This window comes from Salmo trutta, chromosome 33 (assembly GCF_901001165.1).
Source record: "Salmo trutta chromosome 33, fSalTru1.1, whole genome shotgun sequence".
NCBI classification, from domain to species: domain Eukaryota; kingdom Metazoa; phylum Chordata; class Actinopteri; order Salmoniformes; family Salmonidae; genus Salmo; species Salmo trutta.
Window position 1 is genome coordinate 42,096,352 of NC_042989.1, and position 14,549 is coordinate 42,110,900.

Consider the following 14,549-nt stretch of genomic DNA (forward strand, 5'->3'; position numbering starts at 1 on the left):
TAGCAGGTGCCAGGCGCACTGGTTTAAGTCAAGAACTGCAACGCTGCTGGGTTTTTTACGCTCAACAGTTTCTCGTGTGTATCAAGAATGGTCCACAACCCAAAACACATCCAGACAACTTGACACAACTGTGGGAAGCATTGGAGTTAACATGGACCAGCATCCCTGTGGAACGCTGTCAACAACCGACTAATTGAGGTTGTTCTGAGGGCAAAAGGGTGTGCAACTCAATATTAGCAAGGTGTTCCTAATGTTTTGTACACTGTGTGCATTCCTAACGCACTGTGCCCCTTTTATATATATACTGCTCAAAAAAATAAAGGGAACACTTAAACAACACATCCTAGATCTGAATGAATGAAATAATCTTATTAAATACTTTTTTCTTTACATAGTTGAATGTGTTGACAACAAAATCACACAAAAATAATCAATGGAAATCCAATTTATCAACCCATGGAGGTCTGGATTTGGAGTCACACTCAAAATTAAAGTGGAAAACCACACTACAGGCTGATCCAACTTTGATGTAATGTCCTTAAAACAAGTCAAAATGAGGCTCAGTAGTGTGTGTGGCCTCCACGTGCCTGTATGACCTCCCTACAACGCCTGGGCATGCTCCTGATGGATCTCCTCCCAGACCTGGACTAAAGCATCCGCCAACTCCTGGACAGTCTGTGGTGCAACGTGGCGTTGGTGGATGGAGCGAGACATGATGTCCCAGATGTGCTCAATTAGATTCAGGTCTGGGGAACGGGCGGGCCAGTCCATAGCATCAATGCCTTCCTCTTGTAGGAACTGCTGACACACTCCAGCCACATGAGGTCTAGCATTGTCTTGCATTAGGAGGAACCCAGGGCCAACCGCACCAGCATATGGTCTCACAAGGGGTCTGAGGATCTCATCTCGGTACCTAATGGCAGTCAGGCTACCTCTGGCGAGCACATGGAGGGCTGTGCGGCCCCCCAAAGAAATGCCATCCCACACTATGACTGACCCACCGCCAAACCGGTCATGCTGGAGGATGTTGCAGGCAGCAGAACGTTCTCCACGGCGTCTCCAGACTCTGTCACGTCTGTCACATGTGCTCAGTGTGAACCTGCTTTCATCGGTGAAGAGCACAGGGCGCCAGTGGCGAATTTGCCAATCTTGGTGTTCTCTGGCATATGCCAAACGTCCTGCACGGTGTTGGGCTGTAAGCACAACCCCCACCTGTGGACGTCGGGCCCTCATACCACCCTCATGGAGTCTGTTTCTGACCGTTTGAGCAGACACATGCACATTTGTGGCCTGCTGGAGGTCGTTTTGCAGGGCTCTGGCAGTGCTCCTCCTGCTGCTCCTTGCACAAAGGTGGAGGTAGCGGTCCTGCTGCTGGGTTGTTGCCCTCCTACGGCCTCCTCCACGTCTCCTGATGTACTGGCCTGTCTCCTGGTAGCGCCTCCATGCTCTGGACACTACGCTGACAGACACAGCAAACCTTCTTGCCACAGCTCGCATTGATGTGCCATCCTGGATGAGCTGCACTACCTGAGCCACTTGTGTGGGTTGTAGAGTCCGTCTCATGCTACCACTAGAGTGAAAGCACCGCCAGCATTCAAAAGTGACCAAAACATCAGCCAGGAAGCATAGGAACTGAGAAGTGGTCTGTGGTCCCCACCTGCAGAACCACTCCTTTATTGGGGGTGTCTTGCTAATTGCTTATAATTTCCACCTGTTGTCTATTCCATTTGCACAACAGCATGTGAAATTTATTGTCAATCAGTGTTGCTTCCTAAGTGGACAGTTTGATTTCACAGAAGTGTGATTGACTTGGAGTTACATTGTGTTGTTTAAGTGTTCCCTTAATTTTTTTGAGCAGTATATATATATATATATATATATATATATGTATGTGTGTGTGTGTGTATGGATATATGTGTATATATATGTGTATATATATATATATATATATATATATACATACACACACACACACACATATATATGTATGTGTGTGTGTGTGTATGTATATGTGTATATATATATGTGTACATATATACATGCATACTGTCTGAACCTCCTCATATTGATGGATTGTCTCTGAACAGCCATATTGATGGATTGTCTCTAAACAGCCATATTGATGGATTGCTGCAGTACGGTTTTGGTGGGTTTCACCTATACAGTTTGATTTACCATGATGGATCATGGGAGAAGTTCATTAATGCTCCCAATTACCACATTTTACTGACAACAGTTCAATCGCAAAGATCTTCGTTCAGATCAGATGCTTCTTTTGACCTCATTTTTTCCCCCCCTCCTCCTTTAACCTGACAGAGATCCTTGGTAATATTGTTACGGTGGGAACTGAGAGCCTGTTGGCCTAGCAGTTATTGTTTTATGGGCCCTTAATAAACACTTAGGTGATAATAAAAGGATGTCGGGAAGACCACAAACTCTTTACATCGAAGTTTCATCTCAAATGTTCGTCAGTCACTTGGGTTTATTATTGAGCCCTGTCACTTATGATATTTGATATCGTTTGCTTTTAATTGTGATACATTTTTAGAATCTTTAGATCTTTTTTTTTTTTTTTTTACAGCAAAGCCATTTCAGGAAGACATTACATAGATAAAATGTTCAAAATGGGATTTTGTCTTTTTAATGAATCACCGATTGTAAATGTATGATTTTTAGACAGTGGCTACTGTTCGGTCTGACGGTATGAGAATCTGAATAACAGATGTTGAGTCCTTTTTAAAGGTATTTTCATCGGGATTCTGTAATGAAATGGCGCCATAATCATAATGGAGCGTTATCCAAGAGAGCTGGGATTTAATTAAAGCAGCATTTGTACAACGGCCGCATTTTGGGCTCCCGTGTGGCGCAGCGGTCTAAGGCACTGCATCTCAGTGCTAGAGGTGTCACTACAGACCCTGGTTCGATTCCAGGCTGTATCACAACCGGCCGTAATTGGGAGTCCCATAGGGCGCATGCAATTGGCCTAGCGTCGTCCGGGTTAGGGTTTGCCCGGTGTAGGCCGTCATTGTAAATAACATTTTGTTCTTAACTGACTTGCCTAGTTAAATAAAGGTTAAAATAAATAAAATTATGAAAGGGGCAGGAGAGAGCATGCAGCACCCTCGTCTCTTCTCTCCACTGCTGAAGGACGTAGCAGTAGCTGGTCCACATTGCTGGTGCCGTCTTCTACCTTTGTGTTCTGATCCGCTCTCTCTCTCTCTCCTTGCTATTCTATACCTTCACCAGAAAGTACTGACAGCTACCTGTGAACTGCTTGAATGTGTGAACTGTTAAAAGGCCAGTGCAGTCTAAAACATTATTTTCCTGTGTTTTTATATATATATATATATTTCCACACTAATAGGTTAAAAAAAAATACTGTGAAATCGTGAACATGATCATAATGCCCATTTTAGTGTAAGAGCTGTTTGAAAAGACCGCCTGAAATTACAGCCTGTTTTGGTGGGATGGACTTTTGGCGTTCCACCGTGACATCACAATGAGGTAAATTAGTTAATAGACCAATAAGAAAGAGAGTTCCAAACCTCTCTGCCAATAACAGCTAGTTTTCAGTTTTCCCCTCCCCACTCAGACCACTCCCAGAAAGTCCTAGCAAAATTCTTGCTTGTGAAATTGCTCTTTGCTAAGAAGCTATTTTAATTGTAATTTTTGACCATTTTAATTGAGAACAATTACAGTAATGTACTTATTTTCAGGGGTACAACTTTCACTGGGGACAAGGGGGACATGCCCCCCCCCCCCCCCCACACACAATCTGAAACAAAACGAGGCAACGGTGTGCTTTAGGACCATGTGGACACCTCCCAGTGGTCGGGGAGGCTGTTTGGAGTGTTTAAGTAATAATGATTCAAAAGTTATATCTGCTTTTAATGGCAGTTCTAGTGAAAGTAACCGTATTTATTCTGCATGAAATGTCTCTAGGACAAAGGGGACGTGTCCTTAGCATTTCACAATGTTGTCATGATGGCAGCAAAGTAGGCTGTATATTGTTTGTTTGTATGTCTGTTTACTGTCTATACTTACAAATTATAAACAAAATATCCCTTAAATATAAATAACAATTATAATGATCATAATAACAAGGATGACAAAAACATCACGAGCACATTGCTTTTATCCCTGCTTATTTTTTACCCCGAAATGATTTGGTATTGAGATAACTACCATCATTACCCATCCTGTAAAACCCTCCTCTGACTCCTGCTCAATGACTTCCATGTTCCAAGGACTCCACTTCTCCAAGACCCCTGAATCTAAGGCCCTCACTGCCATTGGAATGTTTCTTTGTTTAATGTTCATGATGTTGCTATGGCAGGATTATTCTTTGTATTGCTGAGTTTATTTTGAAAGGAAAAAAAAGAGAGTTTTGGATGGACTGAAGGACCTTAACGATATGTTAACACACCCTCATCGCCACACACACACACACACACACACACACACACACACACACACACACACACACACACACACACACACACACACACACACACACACACACACACACACACCTGCACACAACAAACCCCTGTTTGCTTTGTTACCTTATAATTACCAGTTAGATGTAACACACACGAGTCTTGTATAACTGAACCTTGTGGGGACACACAATTCAGTCCCATTCAAAATCCTATTTTTCCTAACCTTAACCCCGAAACCTAAACTTAACCCTAACCCTAGCTTCTAAAATGAATCCCAGCTCCTAATCCTAAACCTAATTCTAACCTTAACCCCCAAACCTAAACTCAACCCTAAACCTAATCCTAATTCTAACCTTAACCCCCAAACCTAAACTCAACCCTAAACCTAATTCTAACCTTAACCCCTAAACCTAACTAGGGCTTAATGAGCCCCAGGTGTGGGCCAATATCAGACCAATTGGACTGATTGGAAATTTGACCATAAAGATCACCTCGTTGCCTCTTTGTTCGTCAAAGCCCAGTTGGCCATGGGGGTAGCGGCTGTGGCTTACGATAGGACAATCGGTGTTCGAGCCCCGCTGGGGATCGCATCATTTATTTTTTCCCCCAGAGCCCTAATGCCCTTCGGCGGCCCAAATCCTGGCGGCCCAAATCCTGGCGGCCCAACAAAATCCTGGCGGCCCAAAGTCAGACAGCCATGCCCTGGTACTTTCATAGGCTTCCAGGGCTATACGCACTTGTCAATATGCCTGAAAAGAGGCACTCTGATACGGATTCAGAGATTAGTGTACTGCCCTTGAAGGCCCAAACCCATAGGCCCTAATGCCCTTTGACGGCCCAAATCCTGGCGGCCCAAATCCTGGCGGCCCAACAAAATCCTGGCGGCCCAAAGTCAGACAGCCATGCCCTGGTACTTTCATAGGCTTCCAGGGCTATACACACTTGTCAATATGCCTGGCTAGGGCTTAATGAGCCCCAGGTGTGGGCCAATATCAGACCAATTGGACTGATTGGAAATTAGACCATAAAGATCACCTCGTTGCGTCTTTGTTTGTCAGAGCCCAGTTGGCTGTGGGGTTAGCGGCTGTGGCTTACGATCTGACGATCGGTGTTCGAGCCCCGCTGGGGCTTCGCCGGTTTTTTTTTTTCCCCAGAGGTGCCTGGGAACCTAAAGGCCCTTTGGCGGCCCAAATCCTTAGGGCATAATGCCAAAGCCAGACAGCCATGCCCTGGTACTTTCATAGGCTTCCAGGGCTATACACACTTGTCAATATGCCTGAAAATAGGCACTCTGATACGGATTCAGAGATTAGTGTACTGCCCTTGAAGGCATTTGGTTCAGTAACCACCAATCGGGCGCCGAAGTGATACGGACCAAAGTGCCCACGGTTCTGAGGGGCTTGTAACCCTCAAAAGAGTCCATAAAGCTCTCCCTATTCGGCCTGGAGTAGTAACTCCCAATCGGTCGCCAAAGGGATATGGACCAAAGGAACCATGGTTCTGAGGGGCAAGCAACCCTCAAAAATGTCCATAAAGCACTCCCTATTCGGCCTGAGTAGTAGCCATCAATCGGTCGCCGAAGGGATATGGACCGAACTACCATGGTTCCGAGGGACAAGCAACCCTCAGAAGTGTCCGTTTCGCATTTATTATATCGGACTAGTAGTTTGCCACTATCCCTGAGCTTCTAGGCCATGGAAGTCATGTTGTCAAAAACCAGGTTTCTGATTTCGCGCCGGTACCTGTCTGCCCCACCCGGGCATGACTGTGTAATGACTGTACTACGGGATTTACCGATCTTCACTGTGTTACTCACACTGTATATTTTTTCTCCTGTACTCCCGTATGAAAAAAATGACCAAAAAAAAAACTTTAAACTTGAATAAATCGATAAGTACAACTCCAATCCGGACGGGGTTTTTTGGGCACGAAAGGACAAATATAAACGACCATTTTCATATAAATTAAACCGTTTTTCTATTATAATTTATAATAGAAAATCGAGTTTTAAGTTTACGAAAAAAAGTTCCCGGAACCGAATTCTTTTAGAAACTAGGGCTAATTGTTACCCATCACGAGAGAGGGTGTGAGCCAAAATGTGGGAACTCTAGCCCCTCAGGAAGTATTTTTAATCATTATTTGAAAATGTCCGATTTTGGTCAAAAAAGTGACAGAGTGCCCACTTTTCATTTCGCTCAGGAGACTAAGTCCAAACGTGCACCTGGTTTTATTTTGGGTTACCAGGACCATTTTTTAAAAACGGTTTTAAATACTTATCGAGGGTATAGGGACCTCCATACCCACCCTTAGAGCACCATCCTAAGGGCCCAACTCAATGAGATACAGCAAGAGGGAATTATATAGCTTTTAAAAAAAGTCTCAGAAAACGACTATGTTTTTCTTCTCAGGAAATCGGCTATGTTTTTCTTCTCAGAAATTGCACTATGTTTTTGGGTTACCAGGACCATTTTTTAAAAACGGTTTTAAATACTTATAGAGGGTATAGGGACCTACATACCCACCCTGAGAGCACCCTACTACGGGCCCAAGTCAATGGGGGCCGGCCTGGCTGATTTATGGAAGTTATAAGATTCGGTGGGGACGTGTCCGTATTACAGGCACCTGGTTTTATTTTGGGTTACCAGGGGTGAAATTTTATAACGGTTTTAAATACTTATTGAGGGTATAGAGACCTCCATACCCACCCTGAGAGCACCCTAATACGGGCCCAAGTCAATTGGGGCCGGCCTGGCTGATTTATGGAAGTTTCAAAAAAGTCTCAGAAAAATGACTATGTTCAAACTGCTCAGGAAATCGGCTATGTTTTTCTTCTCAGAAATTGCACTATGTTTTACTTTTGGGTTACCAGGGGTGAAATTTTTCAAACGGTTTTAAATACTTTTAAAGGCCATCACCACCCCCAGGACCCCTGTTTCAGCACCCCACTGCTGTCCCATGTCAGTGGGATAAAGAATGAGTGTTTTATGGATGTTTGAAGGTTTGGTGGGGACGTGTCCGTAGCATATATGCACCTGGTTTTATTTTGGGTTACCAGGGGTGAAATTTGAAAAACGGTTTTAAATACTTATAAAGGGTATAGGGACCTTCATACCCACCCTTAGAGCACCATCCTGCGGCCTCAACTCAATGAGGTACAGCAAGAGGGAATTATATAGCTTTTCAAAAAAGTCTCAGAAAAATGACTATGTTTTTCTTCTCAGAAATTGCACTATGTTTTGGTGGGGACGTGTCCGTAGCTTTTGGGTTACCAGGTCTAAATTTTAAAAAAAGGTTTTAAATACTTTTAAAGGCCATCACCACCCCCAGGACCCCTGTTTCAGCACCCCACTGCTGTCCCATGTCAGTGGGATAAAGAATGAGTGTTTTATGGATGTTTGAAGGTTTGGTGGGGACGTGTCCGTAGCATATATGCACCTGGTTTTATTTTGGGTTACCAGGGGTGAAATTTTAAAACGGTTTTAAATACATATAGCGTGTAATACAATGTCCACGCCCGTTATTTGATAGCAAAAGTACCTTTAAAAAGTCACTTGAGGGCGCCATAGGACAATTTATGGAGCTTTCAAAATCGACTCAGAGACAGGACTCTGGTCACAATATTGGCTATGTTTTTCTTCTCACAAAATCGGCTATGTTTTATTTTTGGGTTACCAGGACCATTTTTTTATTACGGTTTTAAATACTTTTAAAGGACATAACCACCTCCTTCACCACTTTGGGTGCACCCCACGTTGATCCCAAGTCAGTGGGATGAAGACTGAGTGTTTTATGGATGTTTTAAGGTACGGTGGGGACGTGTCCGTAGGATGTGCACCTGGTTTTATTTTAGGTTACCAGGTCTAAATTTTTAAAAAGGTTTTAAATACTTATAAAGGGTATAGGGACCTTCATACCCACCCTTAGAGCACCATCCTGCGGCCTCAACTCAATGAGGTACAGCAAGAGGGAATTATATAGCTTTTTAAAAAAGTCTCAGAAAAATGACTAAGTCCAAACTGGTCAGAAATTTGGCTATGTTTCACTTCTCAGAAATTGCACTATGTTTTATTTTAGGGTTACCAGGACCATTTTAAAAAAAAACGGTTTTAAATACTTTTAAAGGGTATACACATATCTCTTCCTACTATGTCATCAACATACTGAAGCCCCATGTCACTGGGATAAAGCATTAGTGATTTATAGGTGTTTTTATGTGCTTTTGGGTTACCAGGCCAAATCATGTGCTGGTATTATTTTGAGGTCAAAAGTCTTCAGAATTGTTTTAAACACTTTTAAATGGTCCACACATAACCTTTCTATCTATGTGAGATACATACTGGAGCCCCATGTCACTGGGATAAAGCATTAGTGATTTATAGGTGTTTTAATGTGTTTTTGGGTTACCAGGCCAAATCATGTGCTGGTATTATTTTGAGTTCAAAAGTCTTCAGAATGGTTTTAAATACTTTTAAATGGTACACACATAACCTTTCTATCTATGTGAGATACATACTGGAGCCCCATGTCACTGGGATAAAGCATTAGTGATTTATAGGTGTTTTTATGTGTTTTTGGGTTAGCAGGCCAAATCATGTGCTGGTATTATTTTGAGTTCAAAAGTCTTCAGAATGGTTTTAAATACTTTTAAATGGTACACACATAACCTTTCTATCTATGTGAGATACATACTGGAGCCCCATGTCACTGGGATAGATCATTTCTCATTTATGACTGTTTTCATGTGTTTTTGGGTTAGCAGGCCAAATCATGTGCTGGTATTATTTTGAGTTCAAAAGTCTTCAGAATGGTTTTAAATACTTTTAAATGGTACACACATAACCTTTCTATCTATGTGAGATACATACTGGAGCCCCATGTCACTGGGATAGATCATTTCTCATTTATGACTGTTTTCATGTGTTTTTGGGTTACCAGGCCAAATCATGTGCTGGTATTATTTTGAGTTCAAAAGTCTTCAGAATGGTTTTAAATACTTTTAAATGGTACACACATAACCTTTCTATCTATGTGAGATACATACTGGAGCCCCATGTCACTGGGATAGATCATTTCTCATTTATGACTGTTTTCATGTGTGTATGGGCATTGGCCACACATCTTGTGGGCCTGGTATTATTTTGGGTTACCAGGCCAAAAAAAAAGGGGGACAGAGCAGCCAACCTCCACAGAGGCTGACTGCTCTGCCCCCCTTAAGGACAGTGGAACTACGGACCTCCAGGCCTCTAGGCCTTCACTCACTCTCCGGGGAACACCCATCTCTCCGGGGAACACCCATCTCTCCGGGGAACACCCATCTCTCCGGGCATGAGAATAGAGCTTACTCCCTCGAACTACTATGCCCGGATAGGGAGCACCCTATAGGCGGCCCCATACCCCCCTCTCACACACCCCCCACCCGGGATGTTCCACAAGAGGGCGCAACTGGACATTTTAAACAGCAATGTAAGTTAGTGACAGAGCTTTCTTGAAAAATGACTAAGTCCAAAAATTCTCAGAAATTGCACTATGTCCAACTGTGGGCCTGGTATTATTTTGGGTTACCAGGTAGTGATGGCCTTCACCCACTCTCCGGGGAACACCCATCTCTCCGGGCATGAGAGTAGAGCTTACTCCCTGGAGCCTTGGACCTCCAGGCACATTAGCCTTCACTCACTGACCGGGTCAACACCCCTCTCTCTGGGCATGACCTCCAGCCGGGGATACCCGCCACAACCTCGCACACCATGCGAACCAGGGCACCCACACTTAAGCACCCTTCCTCGGACACTAAAGCATATAGCCCCGCTGTTACGAACCGCGTGCACCTGGTGACCCAAAACGGCCTTCGTGCACCTGGTGATCCAAAACGGCCTTCGTGCACCTGGTCACCCTGCAGCTTACCACTCAGAGACTAAGTCCACACCAGGATTACCAGGTGCTGGTGGTACTTTGCACCCGGGTACCCACCTTTTTTAGTCTGCTTGCCCACTCTCTCTCTGGGCCTCTGGACTCTGCCTCCTGGCCCTTCTCTGTGCGCCTGGTAACCAGTTAGAAATAAGGGGGGGGGTGGAGGAAGACGCCTTCCGTCCCAAAAAAGATTGGTTAGAAGGCTACATACGAAAGTCACCTGCTAGGCTCCGGTTATGGCAACCCGCCGGAGATCCCTTACCCTTGTTACTGGGTCCGACGAGCACCTTTCTGGGGAGATCAGCATGAATCGAGCCCAGCTTCATTTCACACCCTTGCTCGACCTACCCAGCCCTGCCATGCCCTTAGAACCAATCTTTACCCTGAAGTTACGGATCTGACTGATCAACTTTCCTTAACATGCATTGTTCTAACATGCCAGAGGATGTTGCCCTTGGAGACCTGCTGCGGATATGGGTACGGCCCGACGTGAGATTTACACCCTCTCTTACGGATTTTCAAGGGCCAGCAAGAGCTCACCGGACGCCGCCGGAACTGCGACTCTTTCCAGGGCTTGGGTCCCTCTCTCGGGTTTCCCGCCCAGCTTCCATGCTCACCGTGGTGATCTGACAACCGATTTGCACGTCAGGACCGCCCAGGCATAGTTCATCATCTTTCGGGTCCTATCGCACGCGCTCACGCTCCACCTCCCCGACAGAGCGGGCGAGACGGGCCGGTGGTGCGCCCGACCCCATAGGGCCGGGATCCCACCTCAGCCGGCGCGCGCCGGCCCTCACTTTCATTGCGCCACGGGGTGTGTTCGGAGAAAACCCTCTGACTTGCGCGTGCGTTAGTCTCATCGGTCCGTGTTTCAATACGGGTCGGGAGTTGGGAGGTTTCCCTCCTTTCCTCCGCCCGCCCTTCGCCAGAGCGAGAGGTCATAGTTCAAAGACAGGTTGGTTTAACTTTATGGGGGCCTCCGGGTGCTCCTCTGCCGCCGTCGCCGAAGCGCCGGTGGGGCCGGGGAGACATTAAACCCCCGCCTGCGCCGGGGCGCAGAGCGGTTGACTGGGTTCCCAGTGCCGCGCGAGGATACTGGGTGATACTCAAGCCGCTTAAAAATGTGAGACCATTTCGGGAAGTCCCGGTTCACTGGACACCCCCAGTCCCCCTCGGTAGCGGCCTACACACCCACCCATCGGTGCGTCATCTAGCCGTGCCTAACGGGGAAAGGGGATGGAGCCAGTCGGGCGCATCCCAGGCAAAAAGGAACTGCGGGAAACCGGGCTAGGACCAGTTCACCCGCTCCAAGGGAAGGGAGAGGCGGGAGGCGTGAGCCCCCTACCCTACCCGACCCACAGCAGAGTTTGGTTTGTGTCGGTACGGGGTAATTTGCACCCCTAATGCCTTCCTTGGATGTGGTAGCTATTTTTCTCAGGATCCCTCTCCGGAATCGAACCATAACTGATTTAATGAGCCATTCGCAGTTTCACTTTACCGGCCGTGTGTACTTCGACTTGCATGGCTTAATCTTTGAGACAAGCATATGCTACTGGCAGGATCAACCAGGTAGCCACTCACAACATAGAGGTTGTACCCGGGCACACTAAGCAGAGAACAGCCAGGGAACACTCCTATCCCGTGACGGGAGGAGGCCCTAGGTCAATCCACCGTGCGCCCAGCGGGAGGCCCTGAACTGCCCATGGCCGGAGCCACAGGTGCCGGGGCACCGCTTAATCAGGTATCTTGTCTTAGCTGGAGGGTTTATTCGGAACGCCATCAACGGGGATAAAAGACAGGGTTTGAGAAATACATGTGTTTCTGGCGCCGGTACGGCATGGGTGAACGTCATCCGCAGGCATCGCTACCTGGGTACTCCACTCCCCGAACCGGAACACCAGTGTAGAACCACTGAGACAGACGGGTCGGCTAGATCTCGCACGAACGGAGCGCGGCTGAAGCTTGTCATCAAGGCGGGGATAACCGTCTCCGACAGGGGCTCCCCCGATAGAGGCAATTCCACATGGGGCGGGAGGAACCGTCCGTCTGAACACCGACCAATGGCCGGCCGACAGGGGCCCTCCCAGGTGGAAATAGATTGCAAATCGGTCAGAAGATGTAAAACAGGCTCGACAACAGAGGACAACCATGGATACGCAACGTGTGGCAAGCTGGGACAAGAACTATGGTCATGGAGGACCCAAACCCACAAGGTGATAGCTGGGATAGAGCACCTGCCCAGGACAGAGCTCAATATCCTCCCACCACCAAGCTGGGAAAATTGGATCAATACTTAGGACCAATCGGGCGCCGGAGGGATAAGGTCCAAAGTACCCACGGTTCTGAGGGGCAAGCAACCCTCAAAAGAGTCCATAAAGCTCTCCCTATTCGGCCTGAGTAGTAACTCACAATCGGTCGCCGAAGGGATATGGACCAAAGGAACCATGGTTCTGAGGGGCAAGCAACCCTCAAAAGTGTCCGTAAAGCTCTACCTATTCGGCCTGAGTAGTAGCCATCAATCGGTCGCCGAAGGTATATGGACCAAACTACCATGGTTCCGAGGGACAAGCAACCCTCAGAAGTGTCCGTTTCGCATTTATTATATCGGACTAGTAGTTTGCCACTATCCCTGAGCTTCTAGGCCATGGAAGTCATGTTGTCAAAAACCAGGTTTCTGATTTCGCGCCGGTACCTGTCTGTCCCACCCGGGCATGACTGTGTAATGACTGTACTACGGGATTTACCGATCTTCACTGTGTCACTCACACTGTATATTTTTTCTCCTGTACTCCCGTATGAAAAAAATGACCAAAAAAAAAACTTTAAACTTGAATAAATCGATAAGTACAACTCCAATCCGGACGGGGTTTTTTGGGCACGAAAGGACAAATATAAACGACCATTTTCATATAAATTAAACCGTTTTTCTATTATAATTTATAATAGAAAATCGAGTTTTAAGTTTACGAAAAAAAGTTCCCGGAACCGAATTTTTTAGAAACTAGGGCTAATTGTTACCCATCACGAGAGAGGGTGTGAGCCAAAATTTGGGAACTCTAGCCCCTCAGGAAGTATTTTTAATCATTATTTGAAAATGTCCGATTTTGGTCAAAAAAGTGACAGAGTGCCCACTTTTCATTTCGCTCAGGAGACTAAGTCCAAACGTGCACCTGGTTTTATTTTGGGTTACCAGGTCCATTTTTTAAAAACGGTTTTAAATACTTATAGAGGGTATAGGGACCTACATACCCACCCTTAGAGCACCATCCTAAGGGCCCAACTCAATGAGATACAGCAAGAGGGAATTATATAGCTTTTAAAAAAAGTCTCAGAAAACGACTATGTTTTTCTTCTCAGGAAATCGGCTATGTTTTTCTTCTCAGAAATTGCACTATGTTTTTGGGTTACCAGGACCATTTTTTAAAAACGGTTTTAAATACTTATAGAGGGTATAGAGACCTCCATACCCACCCTGAGAGCACCCTACTACGGGCCCAAGTCAATGGGGGCCGGCATGGCTGATTTATGGAAGTTATAAGATTCGGTGGGGACGTGTCCGTATTACAGGCACCTGGTTTTATTTTGGGTTACCAGGGGTGAAATTTTATAACGGTTTTAAATACTTATCGAGGGTATAGAGACCTCCATACCCACCCTGAGAGCACCCTACTACGGGCCCAAGTCAATGGGGGCCGGCATGGCTGATTTATGGAAGTTTTAAAAAATCTTCTGAAATTTGGCTAAGTCCAAAACTGCTCAGGAAATCGGCTATGTTTTTCTTCTCAGAAATTGCACTATGTTTTATTTTTGGGTTACCAGGGGTGAAATTTTATAACGGTTTTAAATACTTTTAAAGGGTATAGGGACCTTCATACCCACCTCTAGAGCACCATCCTGCGGCCGCAACTCAATGAGATACAGCAAGAGGGAATTATATAGCTTTTAAAAAAGTCTCAGAAATATGACTATGTTCAAACTGCTCAGGAAATCGGCTATGTTTTTCTTCTCAGAAATTGCACTATGTTTTATTTTTGGGTTACCAGGGTGACATTTTTATAACGGTTTTAAATACTTTTAAAGGGTATAGGGACCTTCATACCCACCTCTAGAGCACCCTACTACGGGCCCAAGTCAATGGGGGCCGGCATGGCTGATTTATGGAAGTTATAAGATTCGGTGGGGACGTGTCCGTAGCATATG